Source organism: Vigna umbellata, chromosome 4, assembly GCF_029865625.1.
Source record: "Vigna umbellata cultivar VRB3 chromosome 4, Vumbellata_1.0, whole genome shotgun sequence".
NCBI lineage: Eukaryota > Viridiplantae > Streptophyta > Magnoliopsida > Fabales > Fabaceae > Vigna > Vigna umbellata.
The window spans coordinates 2916825-2930478 of NC_142168.1; the positions used below are offsets into that span (position 1 = coordinate 2916825).

At 41.2% G+C, this 13654-nt stretch overlaps 1 long non-coding RNA gene across 1 annotated transcript; it reads left to right on the forward strand.

Moving 5' to 3' along the window:
• The first annotated feature begins 221 nt into the window (after positions 1–221).
• Positions 222–1290, forward strand: LOC148198980 (uncharacterized). The gene is made up of 2 exons (XR_015786243.1): positions 222–466; positions 558–1290. It is a non-coding gene; the product is annotated as an uncharacterized LOC148198980 (long non-coding RNA).
• The last annotated feature ends 12364 nt before the right edge of the window (positions 1291–13654 follow it).

Genomic DNA, 13654 nt, shown 5'->3' on the forward strand with positions numbered 1-13654 from the left:
TGTGGTGAGGAGTAGCAGGAGGTCCTACTCTTGGAGGCTTCCAGTGCAGCTAATATTTTTTTTTTAATAGGTTCGGAAGTTCTTGTATTTACGGGTTCATTTTAATTGAATCTTTTAATTTTAGAAATGATCAATTGAATCCCTAATTTAACATAATTAAATAATAATACCTTTTCTTTTGAATCCCTAATTTAACATAATTAAATAATAATACATTTTCTTTTAAATACAATGAACGGCGTTAATTTTTTAAACAGGAGACATGCTCACGTATCATTTTATTTGCAGGTGGCAGAGTCTGACCTGAATACATCGACCTCTATGAAGGATATATGAAGGATGTATGAAGGGTGAGGATGACGGGTGAGTTACCGCCCTTTCTATATCACTCACTCTTGCTTCTGTATCTGATTTTCTCCGACAACCAAATCTATGGCTTCCGATTCTTCTCCGAATTTCAACAACGGTTCGTGCCGCTCCTCTCTCTGTCTCGTCTTTCGGTTTTCATTTTCCGAATTTTCTGATTTGTTAATTTATTCAAACCTCCTTTCTGATAGGTCCTTCTTCCCCCGACGACTCCCTTTCCAGCCCCATCAGCAACACCTTCTCTTCTCCGGGAAGTAGGCGCCGCCGCCGCCGCTCCTCCACTCCCTCCGCATTCGCCACTCCGTCGGAGCGCTGATCTCGATTCGCCTCCTCCGAAGCCACCCCAACCGCGCCGCGCTCCCGCTAAGGCGTCGGCGGAGGTGGGCGCGTTCCCGTCACACCTACATCCACAACATATGACGCGGCGGCCTCGTCTGACGGCGGCGATGGCTACGACATGGACGACGCCAGGCCCACCTTTGTGTGGGGCACTAACATAAGGGTGGAAGACGTGAACGATGCTATTCACAGGTTTTTGAGGGACTTTAGGGAAGTGTCTTCGTCGCAGGGCGAGGATGACAGGTTGAACTTGCACACCGAAGGGAAGTATGAGAAATTAGGGATGACGGGTTTAACCGCCTATGCCCTCTACATCAACCTCCTCAACCGCCACGCCTTCTCCTTCTCGTCCAGGAATGGATATGAAGGATGTACTGAAAGAACAAACCTTGTCCCAGGAAGCTTCAGGATCAAACAATTTGGCAAATTTTGAAGGCGAGAAGTGACCATCCTATTTTTAAACCTATTTTTATTGTGGGAATTTCAATTTCTTTTTTTGTGTGCTCTGTCTCAGTATATTAAAAAGAAAGAAAATGGTCAGTGTTTCCGTGCTAAAAGAAAAAAGAAAGAGAAATTGAAAGATAAGCCCGGGATTGCGGTGACAAATCCATTTTGCACACCTCATTGGAAGAAATATCGAACATCTACGCATGCCCTTATAATAGTATGCTGAAGTGATGTGATGCCTCTGTGTTGTGTGTTCTGTGTTTAAGACAAAAGTGTTTTTTTTTTGTTTTTTCTATTGGTTTACATCTTGAGATGGATTCATCCATCACCTTCGATTGTGTTGTGCTGTGTGTTGTGTATGTGACTCTTGACTCTGTCCACCACAGTCCAAAGAAAAAGAGTAGTAATACGGTGACACGCCTACGTGTCACTTACACTCATTTGACACGGTCCACGTCAGCTTTTTTAAAAAAAAAACTGCAAAGTGATGGAGGGTAAAAGTGGAAAAACACCTAGGGTTTGTGTTTTGAGATTCGAAATCCCCATTTGAGTTTTCTTAAGAAACTCGAAATCCCCATTTGAGTTTTCAGATTCGAAATCCCCATCTTTTAGACACCTTAGTCGTTTGATTTTACGGTCCAGGTTTGGTCTTCGGATTTGTGTCGCGCGTTTCGTCTTCGGATTTGTGTCGCGCGTTTCCATCAAGAAACTGGATTTGTGTCGCGCGTTTGGTGTTCGGATTTTACGGTACAGGTTTTTGATTTTTTATTTTCTATTTACGGTACAGATTTGTGTAGTTTTTGTCGCAATGTAATTTTTTTGTACATCGGTTTATTGATGTAGGGTTGTGGGGGACCAATCTCTGATTTTTGGGTTGATGGGAGGTGGGGTTGGTTTGTTGGTGATGTGTTCTATGTTGGAGGTGGGGTTGGGGTTGCTTTGCTGGTAATGTGTTTTATGTAGGAGCTTTATGTGTGGTGCGACAGGAAGCAGAGTAGTAAAAAGGTTGAGTCTTTTGAGTTTCATTTTGACCCTAGGGTGTAGGCGTGATACGGGGTCGGTTTAAAATTGGGGAGGTGGTTTTTTAGACTTTTGAGTTTGTTTTTGTCGCTATGTCGTTGACTGAGGTTGGTTTTTAAGACCCTTTATGCATGCATGAGTTGAGTAACGAGCTGCAGGAAGTGGTTATGTTGTTAATCGTATGTGGTTAATGATTGTGTGGATAGTAGGAAAGCATTAAATACTCTGGGGAAGGGAATACATACATTTGTCATAGGGTAATCATGCAATCTTCAAGTTCACCAACATTTGTAAAATCTAACTCCTGCATCAATTGTCATAGGGTAATACATGCAAAACAATTAATTTCGTAAGAGCTGATTCCACAAGGACACTAGAAACAGAAAAAATGGACAAAGAAACTTTTGGTGTTAATCAAGCACTTAGCTCTATGAAAGAATACTCTATATTTAAATTCATAAATTAGATGAAACCATTCTCTACATAAAATCCAAGGAGTTATAAATAACAGTGGCCAAACACCATATACAAACCACAAACAACATAATCACGCAATATATCTAGGGGCAAACAGGGCACAATGCAAAATGCTAATACAACTGACCAAGAAAGGGCAACCTAGTAGTGATAGAAATAAAATATATGTGATGGATTCCAAAGCAAATTTATCTCTCAGTAAAAAACAGTGGATGCAGGTACATAACATATACAATACATAAATTAAAAATAAAATGGTGCCAGAAGCAAATGTATGAAAAATTCAGGACACCTTAAACTGATGTTCAACTCTCATGACAATATTTCCCTTTTTCTAACGCAAAAAAAATATCATCAAACACAAAATAATTAAGGAACATAGAGGGAGCGAATGCAGCATGGACAGGGAGTTTTCGGACTATAACAAAAAGGGGAATCATTTCAATCAGTTCATGGGAAGTAGCTCCAGCATTGGCGCCAAGACAGTTAGAAACGTTTGCGTTGCATTTCGTGCTGCTGCTGAGCAGAATAACCGTGCTGGGTGGGTGCCATTTTGCAAACTATTCCAATCACTATTCCCTCTGATTTCGTGGAACTTTTTCACTCTCTAGCTCTCCATCGACACTACCCTTTTTCCATTTCTTCTAATCATCTCACACTTCATCCATTTATTGCAATATTCCCTTTTGCAAATAAGCAAACCAAGCCCAAAAACACTAAGGACAGTAAATAATCCTACAGGTTTGCCCAATCCAGAATTTTATCTCTCACGACATTTCCCCCTTTAGTCTAGGGTTTCCGATAATATACCAAAAATAAAAACAAAGATAGACAAATTATGAGAAAAGAACAAAGGAACAACAGTATCATACTTTATATTATTCAAACGGTACAAAGGGGAGAAATAAGAAAGGGGACAAACCTTCCGCGCTCCACATCGACCACGTCCGGTACGAACTTTGCCTTCGGCTACACCTTCGCTGGTACAAACTTTTCCTATCACGTCCAGCCTCCGATGGCAGCAATGGAGTAGGGTTTGTGTTTTCTCCCTCGATCTCTCTCGTTCTCTCGTTATCTCTCGTTCTCTCTCAATCCTAACCCTAGCTCGAACATTTGAAATTTGAAATCCCACACATCCTAAGCCAGCAAGTTAACTCGAGCGTCTTAGAAATTTGAAATCCCACACACAGATCCTAAGCCAGCAAGTGAAACGCAACGTTTCATTTACTTTTTTACAAGCCAACTCAGCACAGCAAATGACCAAACTATCCTTCATGATGTTGACAGTTTTCGGGGCCCACCGCGTGTCAAATGAATGTAATTTGCTTTAACCGTGTCAAAGAATCATTTTTGAAAGAAAAAGTAGCTTTCAACCCTGTACTGGAATGGTGTATATTTTATTCTGGTTTTAAATCTTGTACACAAAATTAATGTAGTTTAATTGTCATTAAAAAATGTTTAAATTTTTTAACGGTTTGTACATGTGTACATTTACTTTTCGTATTTCCACGTCCAAGAACTAGATCTCTTCAGCAGCCAACAGACACAGAATTTACAAGACCGGTTTTTGCTCCTTATCTTAAGCTTCTGTAAAAGTTTTATCTCGCCTTCACACAACATTGCCACCAACCATTTGCTGTAGTTTTTTTGGTTTTTCAAATCTTGGGGTTGTTGAAAGTTTTGAACTTTCTTGATTCAATTGCAAGTATGGTGTGAAACCCTAAATAATTAGCAGTAATGATTCCTTGTCACATCCAATTAATACACCCCATAATTCATGCTTATCTCATTAAAACACACTATCAAATCTGCTAAACCCCCTGCTGTGCACTGAAACCGAGCCACCTCATCCTCTGAAACACGCACCACGTCACACCCTTAGTGCATTAAAAACGCACTAAACTCTGCATGCACACACGCCACTTGTCACGTTGGAAGCTTCCAATTCAGAGTTTGGTATGCAGGTGTCAGCTTGGTAGACGTTCGTTCAAACGAACGTGAGTTAAACAAAATCAGATTTCGAAAACTTTCTCTCACCTGCACCACTCATCTTCTTCCTCAGAACTCACCACAGTCCAAAGAAAAAGTAGCTTTCAACCCTGTACTGGAATGGTGTATATTTTATTCTGGTTTTAAATCTTGTACACAAAATTAATGTAGTTTAATTGTCATTAAAAAATGTTTAAATTTTTTAACGGTTTGTACATGTGTACATTTACTTTTCGTATTTCGACGTCCAAGAACTAGATCTCTTCAGCAGCCAACAGACACAGAATTTACAAGACCGGTTTTTGCTCCTTATCTTAAGCTTCTGTAAAAGTTTTATCTCGCCTTCACACAACATTGCCACCTACCATTTGCTGTAGTTTTTTTGGTTTTTCAAATCTTGGGGTTGTTGAAAGTTTTGAACTTTCTTGATTCAATTGCAAGTATGGTGTGAAACCCTAAATAATTAGCAGTAATGATTCCTTGTCACATCCAATTAATACACCCCATAATTCATGCTTATCTCATTAAAACACACTATCAAATCTGCTAAACCCCCTGCTGTGCACTGAAACCGAGCCACCTCATCCTCTGAAACACGCACCACGTCACACCCTCAGTGCATTAAAAACGCACTAAACTCTGCATGCACACACGCCACTTGTCACGTTGGAAGCTTCCAATTCAGAGTTTGGTATGCAGGTGTCAGCTTGGTAGACGTTCGTTCAAACGAACGTGAGTTAAAGAAAATCAGATTTCGAAAACTCTTTCTCTCACCTGCACCACTCATCTTCTTTCTCAGAAACTCACCCTTTCATCTTCTCCAACTTCTCTCTAAAAAACCCTAAACTTCTCTCTACTGTAATCCTTACGGTTCTCCTCCAATCACGTTTTCAGCACCGTAGAAACGTCCGCTGCACTAAGAGCTATCCACTGGACCGAACAGCTTCAAGGACTGAAACTGGTAAGTCCTCTTCCCGTAGTTCGTCCTTAGGTTTCTGGAAAAATAGGGTTTCCAGTGCATGCAAGCATGTAATCTAAGTGTTCTGTATTCTGTGGTTAGATTTTGTTCTGGAAGAGTCAAGAACCTAAGCAAAACGTAGTTGGACGAAGCCATTTTTACATCTAGGACAAGTCTGATTTCCAAGCCGGGTAAGGGAAGCTTATGTGTTTAATTTATACTTGCATGTTGTGTAATCTGGATTGCATGTATTAAAAATATGATGTTTGAGCTGTATGGACGACCATTGTTATTGAATATGATCTCTGGTTTTGATTGATCTGTCATGAACGAGCACTGCTTGTATGTATTATATATGTTGTTGATTTTGATTGAAATGCATGTTGATTCGATTTCGTATGAATGGAGTATGGTTATTGTATAGTTGGAATGATTAAAATGTTGAGATCTATATGATGATGATATTTAAGGTGAATTAAATCTGGAATGAAAGTTATAAAGTTTAGAAATTAGAAATCTGGAAAATTCTGTTAAGGTTGAAAAATCTGAAACTTTAAATCTTCCCTTTGATAAAATGACGCTCGTCATCGTACGGTCATAGACCGTTCGGTTTTCCTTAAAATAACTTAGAATGGGATTCCTTCATTTGGAAAGAATTCTGCTCGTGAACGAGCGTCCCCAATTGAATGTCTGAGCGTTCGTTCAGCTCAGATGTTTATAAATATTTGAAACTTTATAAATAAGTAACGCTCGGTCTTATACTGAGCGTTCGTCCTAAAGAGCGCTCGATTCCATATTGAGCGTTCGTCCTAAAGAGCGCTCGATTCCATATTGAGCGTTCGTCCTAAAGAGCGCTCGGTTCCATATTGAGCGTTCGTCCTAAAGAGCGCTCGGCCTTTTGCCAAGCGTTCGTCATGATTTGTGCTCGGTCATATACCGAGCGTCCGCTTTAATAAAGAGTTCGGTCTTAAACCGAACGTTCGTCAACATCTTTAATTCCTTACCGAACGTAAATAGCGTTCGTCCAAACATTTGAAAAACTTATATTTGCGCGTCCGGTCTTTGACTGGTAGCCTGTTTCCTTTCGAATATAAAGTTCCTTATATATTCAAATATTCTCTTTAATGTCTATTCATCTAAATTGAGATAATCTGACTTCTTAGTATTTAAAAATATTCTGGAGTTGATCTTTTATTCTGAAGTCTTTATGATTTTAAGAAGTTCTTTTAAAATCCGGTTTTAACGTACGTCCTCTTTCTTTTGAAAATTGAACATCCGTCTTTTTCAGAGAGTGGAACAAAGAATGGAAATATTATAAACATGAAATGTCAATGTGTTCGAATACTGTATTAACTGATTATACGATTGTGGAAAATGAACGAGCGTTCCAAGGAGGAACGTCTCAGATGTGTTAAATGTGAAATTTGGTAAAGTATGAACCTGGATAAGTTAAGCCTCGCGGTCCATCCTGATATTCCGTGATACTCCTCTTCAAGTAGAAGGGGGTAGTCATGCGTGGGAATGGCAGGAGGCCCTAGTCCGCTTGAGTACTTTGGACAGATAGGGTTAACCTCGAGTGGCAGCTGTGAGATTAGATCAGTTACTACACCACTCGGGTGCAAGGACGCTTGTAACTACATGGTTCATACAGTCCGGACGGTCTGTCTTATATACGTATTTCTATGATTGCTAATTGATAAGTTACATGTTGTATGTGTGGATTTAAATGTAAATGTATGTGTTGATTGTATAAATTAAATATTATAAGCTTACCCTTGCATTTCCATTGTGTTGTCTACTGTCCATGTACATTCGTCTTGTCAAAATGCAATGATCATCCGTTGTGGGTGTGAGCAGATGGTGGTGCGTCCCTTGAACAAATGCTGGAAGAAGAAAATTTGGATGAAGCTAATCTGGTGGAAGTTGAAGTAAAGGCCGAGCCTTAGAGTGCTCGTTAGATTAGGACTGTAAATGTTAGTGTAGTTTGAACGTTCGGTCAAGTATTTTGTAAGGCCGTTCGTCTTAATCATCTATTCTTCTATTTTGACGTACGTTGTTTTATACATTTAAGAACGTTCGTTTTAGGTTTTCCTTGTATGCGTTTATGCGCGTTCTTTTGTACTGATGCCGTTCGGCTTTTAATCCTATTTTAATGTAAAGACTGTTTATGTTACTGTTAATTGTAATTAATTCTCAATTATGGTAATTACTGTATTTTGGGATGTTACATGTAAAACCCTATATAATTAGCAATAATAATTCTGTGTTAAACCAGATTAGTGCACACTGTAATGCTCATTAAATCCCTCTTCAAATCTGCTTTTAAATCTCCCTGCAGTGCACGGAAACCAAGCCCCATCATTCTCTGAAACACGCACCACGTCACACACTCAGTGCATTAAAAACGCACCAAGCGCTGCATGCACGCATGCCACTTGTCACGATGGAAATTCTAAAGGCAGAAGTGGGAGTGCAGGTGTCATCACGGGAGACGCTAGTTCTTCTGGAATGAGAAGGAACAAAAATGAATTTTCGAAAATCCTTCCACTCACCTGAACCATTCATCTTCTTCCTCAGAAAACCAAACCTCTCATCTTCTCCAACTTCTCTCTTGCACCAGTAAACTTCTCTTTACTGTAAAACTCACACCTCTTCTCCAATCACGATTTCAGCACCATAGAAATGTTCGTCCAGCTGTGATCTTCATTTTGGACCGAACAGAATTTGAACCCAACCTGGTAAGTCCCCTTACTGTGGTTCGTCCTTAGGTTTCTGGAAAAATAGGGTTTTAGTTGCATGCAAACTTGTATACTGAGTGTTCTATAATCTGTGGTTAGAGTTTGTTCTGGAAGAGTCAAGAACCTGAGCAAAACATAGTTGGATGAAGCTATTTTTACATCTAGGACAAGCTTGAATTTCAATCCGGGTAAGGGAAGCTTATATGTTTAATTTATACGGTATGTTATATGCTTTGATTTGCATGTGTGATACAATCTGAAGATTTAGCTGTTATGAAAGTTTACTGAGATCTGATATGGTTTCTGGTTTGAGTTATCTGTCATGAACGATCACTGGTTGCATGGAATATATATGTTGTTGGTGGTTTGAAATGCATGTTGATTTGATTATGTATGAATGAAGAATGGATATTGTATATTTGGGAATGATTAAAATGTTGAGATCTGTATGATGATGATGTTTAAGGTGAATTAAATCTGGAATGAAAGTTATAAAGTTTGAAAAATTGAAATCTGGAAAAGTCTGTTAAGTTTGTGAAATCTGAAATTTAATCATCCCCTTTGCTAAATGACGCTCGTCACTGTACGGTCTTAGACCGTTCGGTTTTCATTAAATAACTTAGATTGGAATTCTTTCATTTGGAAAGAATTCTGCTCGAGAACGAGCGTCCCCATTATTAGTGAATGAGCGTTCGGTTCAGCTCAGTATAGATAAATATTTGAAACTTTATAAATACGTGACGTTCGGCCTTAAGTCGAGCGTTCGTCCTCAATGACGTTCGGCCTTAAGTCGAACGTTCGTCCTTAATGTCGTTCGACCTTGTGTCGAACGTTCGTTCTACAGAGCGTTCGGCCTTATATTGAACGTTCGTCCCAATTGGCGCTCGGTCTTATACCGAAGTGTTCGTTCTGATTTGTGCTCGGTCATTGACCCAGCGTTCGTCCAAGTAGGGTTCGGTTTTATAACTGAACGCTCGTCCTTATTATTGAATTCTGAGCGAACGTATCTGGCGTTCGTCCACGGTTATTTATGGAACGTTCGGTCATTGACAGTAAGTGTTGTTTTCTGATTTACAATTACTCTGATTATTTATCCAAGTCATTTTGTAAGGTATTTATCCTCTTTATTCAACATAAAGTTCTTGTACTCCAAATCTTCTAAGTATTATTCTGATCTTCTAAATTCAATCTCATTTAAATAATTTAAGTTTTCTTAACGTCCGTAAATGGAAAAGAGTTTGTTCCTTTTGTTCAGAAACGTATGGTCAAATGAACTGAAATACTTTCGTTTTATTTGATTAAAGGATGCATGTTGTTAATGTTAAGAGAGTGGAACACAGAATGAAAATGTGAATAAAGAGAACGGGTCATTTTGGGTGAATGATATTTTAAATGAATCATTGGAAGTGGATTTAACGAGCGTTCCAAGGAGGAACGTCTCAGATGTGTGAAATATTGAATGGTAAAGTATGAACCTGGATAAGTTAAGCCTCGCGGTCCATCCTGATATTCCGTGATACGCCTCTTCAAGTAGAAGGGGGTATTCATGCGTGGGAATGGCAGGAGGCCCTAGTCCATTGAGTACTTCGGGCAGATAGGGTTAACCTCGAGTGGCAGCTGGGGAATGATCAGTTACTACACCACTCGGGTGCAAGGACGCTTGTAACTACATGGTTCATACAGTCCGGACGGTCTGTCTTATATTACATTTTTCTATGATTATTATTTGATGAATCACATGCTGTATGTGTGTTTTGAAATGTAAATGTATGTGTTGATTGTATAACTTAAATATTATAAGCTTACCCTTGCATTTCCATTGTGTTGTCTACTGTTCATGTATATCCGTCTTGTCCAAATGCAATGATCATCCGTTGTGGATGTGAGCAGATGATGGCGCATCCCTTGAGCAAATGCTGGAAGAAGAAAATTTGGATGAAGCCAATCTGGTAGAGGTTGAAGTGAAGGCCGAGCCTTAGAGGCGCTCGTTAGAATAGGAACTGTAAATGTTAGTGCTTAAGGAACGTTCGGCCAATTATTTTGAAAGGTCGTTCGTCTTAATCATGTATCCCCCTATTTTGCGTACGTTGTTTTGTGCATATAGGAACGTCCATTTTGGGTTTCCTTTGTATGCGTTTATAAGCGTTCCCTGTACTGATGCCGTTTAGGCTTTTGTGAACCTGATTTAATACAAAGACTGTTTGTGATTACTGTTAATTGTAATTAATTCTGATTTATGGTGATTACTGTATTTTGGGATGTTACATTAGTGGTATCAGAGCAGTTTTGTTCTTTTAAGGAACACTGTAGGTTATGAGTGCACTACGTTGTTGCTGTGTGCTTATTATGTGTTAATGAGTTATTGTTTTAACTCTTGAACTTTACTAACGCTCGTTCTTCTCTGATCCAGAGAACTAATGGCGCCTAGACTTCCTCCTCCTCCCCAACCGAATGAGTCCGATACATCCAGCAACACTAGGTTGTTGGAAACCGTAGTTGAACGGCTGCATCAACAGAACACCACGTTGCTGGAGCAAAACGCCACCCTGATGCAGCAAAACCAAGCTGCTATGCAAGGTTTGGAGGCCTCGCGTGTCAACTCTGAAAACACGCAAAGGCAGTTGATGGAGATCTTGGCTGCAACTAGAGGTGCGCCTGGAGCATCTTCTTCAAACGCTGCTCAACCGAACGCTGCTGAATGGAGTCTGGAGAGTTTCCTTCAGCATCACCCTGCCAAGTTTAGTGGGAAGGGGCTACCGGACGAAGCTGATCAGTGGCTGAGGGATATGGAAAGAATTTTCAACGCCAAGAGATGTCCGGATGAAAACCGCTTGGCGTATACAGAGTACTTGCTAACTGGAGAGGCGAGCCACTGGTGGGCGAGCGTCAGAGCTATTTTAACGGACGCTCACCAGCAGATTACTTGGGAAGTATTTAGAAACAAGTTCTATGAGGAATATTTCCCGGACAGCGTCCGCTTTGCCAAGGAGGTGGAGTTTCTGCAGCTCGTCCAAGGAGGAATGTCAGTTTCTGAATATACGAACAAGTTCAAACACTTGATTCGCTTCAATACAATGGCCACTAGTGAGGAGTGGCAGTGCAGAAAATTTGAGAACGGTTTGCGCAGTGATTTGAAGGTTGTAATTTCCAGCTTGTGTATCCGAGCGTTCCCTGCTATGGTGGAAAGAGCTAAGGTGTTAGAGAAGAATTTGGCAGAGGCAGAACGGTACAAGAAACAGCAAACAGTAAGGGGGCCGATTGTCTCAAGGGGAAATGTGAATCAGAGAGGATCCCCTTACGCTCGTCCAGCAGCCAACGCGAGCGGATCTCAAGTTTTGGTTCCTGCCGGACAGTCTGGACAGCAAGGTAGTGTGGTATGTTACAAGTGTGGAGGGCCACATTATCGTTCGTCATGTCCTCAACTGGTTGGAGTTAAATATTGCACTCGGTGTAGGCGGAGTGGCCATCTGGAAAATGAGTGTAATATGGGCGGACGTGCAGTGATGAGGCCGCCGAACGCAGGAAGAAATCAGCAAGGAAGGGGTGGACGAGCCCAAGCTACTGGGCGTGTATATGCAATTACTGGGGCAGAAGCAGCAAGTTCAGGTACACTTATCACCAGTACGTGCTTGTTATTTGGAATGCAATGTTGTGTGTTGTTTGATTTGGGGGCAACACACTCCTTCATATCGAAGGCGTGCGTTGATAAGTTGGGCATAGCTGAGAGCGAGATGCACTTTGATCTGGTGGTGTCAACACCAGCTGCGGGTGAAGTGAGGACGTCTACCATGTGTGTGAGATGTCCTGTTGAGGTAGAAGGACGTAGGTACAAGGTGAATCTTATCTGTTTGCCTCTCAAAGACTTAGAGGTAATTCTGGGAATGGATTGGCTAAATACCAATCGCATTCTCATAGATTGTGGGGCTAAGAAGTTAATTTTTCCTGAAGAATATGAAGAGGAGTTGGGTGTGACGCTCGGTAAATTGAAAGAAGACATTATGGAAGGCGCTGCTTGTTACTTGATCATGACGCATGAAGACCGAGAGAGTGCGGATGAGAATTTTGAGCGTTCGTCCGTTAAGTGCACTAAAGGACGAACGGTTGTGGACGAATTCCAGGATGTCTTTCCAGAAGAGATCCCTGGACTGCCTCCTGTGCGTGAAATTGAATTCACCATTGACTTGGTGACCACGGCAGCACCTATCTCAGTTCAACCATATCGGATGGCGCCTGCAGAGTTGGTTGAACTCAAAAAGCAAATTGAAGAACTGATGGAGAAGCAATTCATAAGGCCGAGCGTATCGCCCTGGGGAGCGCCTGTGCTTTTAGTGAAGAAGAAGGATGGCAGCTCTCGGTTATGTATAGACTACAGGCAATTAAACAAGCTGACCATCAAGAACAAGTACCCGTTGCCAAGGATTGATGACTTGTTGGATCAACTGCATGGGGCAACGGTGTTCTCCAAGATTGATCTGCGTTCGGGATATCACCAAATCAGGGTGAAGGAGGATGACATCCAGAAGACTGCTTTTAGGTCGCGTTATGGACACTACGAGTATGTAGTGATGCCATTTGGAGTCACGAACGCTCCTGCAGTGTTCATGGATTATATGAACCGCATTTTCCGGCCATACTTGGACAAGTTCGTGGTCGTTTTTATAGATGACATTCTCATCTACTCCAAGACCCAAGCCGAGCATGAAGAACACTTGAGGGCAGTGCTGAGCGTGTTGAGAGAAAAGGAGTTGTATGCAAAACTGTCCAAGTGTGAATTTTGGATGAAGGAGGTGCAGTTTTTGGGCCATGTGGTCTCGGCTGAAGGTATTTCAGTGGATCCTTCTAAGGTGAGAGCAGTGTTAGAATGGAAGAGCCCGCGTTCGGTCACGGAAGTGAGGAGTTTTGTTGGTCTTGCGGGTTACTATAGACGTTTCATTGAAGGTTTTTCTAAGATAGTAGCACCGCTGACACAGCTCACAAGGAAGGACAAACCGTTCGCGTGGACTGACTTGTGTGAGGAACGCTTCCAAGAGTTGAAGAATAAGTTGACGAGCGCTCCAGTTTTAATTATTCCGGACACGTCCAGACCCTTTGAAGTATACTGTGACGCTTCTCATCAAGGGTTGGGCTGTGTGCTCATGCAAGAGAGACGAGCAGTAGCGTACGCGTCTCGTCAATTGAAGGTTCATGAGCGTAACTACCCCACACACGACTTGGAATTGGCAGCTGTTGTGTTCGCATTGAAGATTTGGAGGCATTATCTATACGGATCCACCTTCCAAGTCTTCAGTGACCACAAGAGCCTCAAATATTTATTTGATCA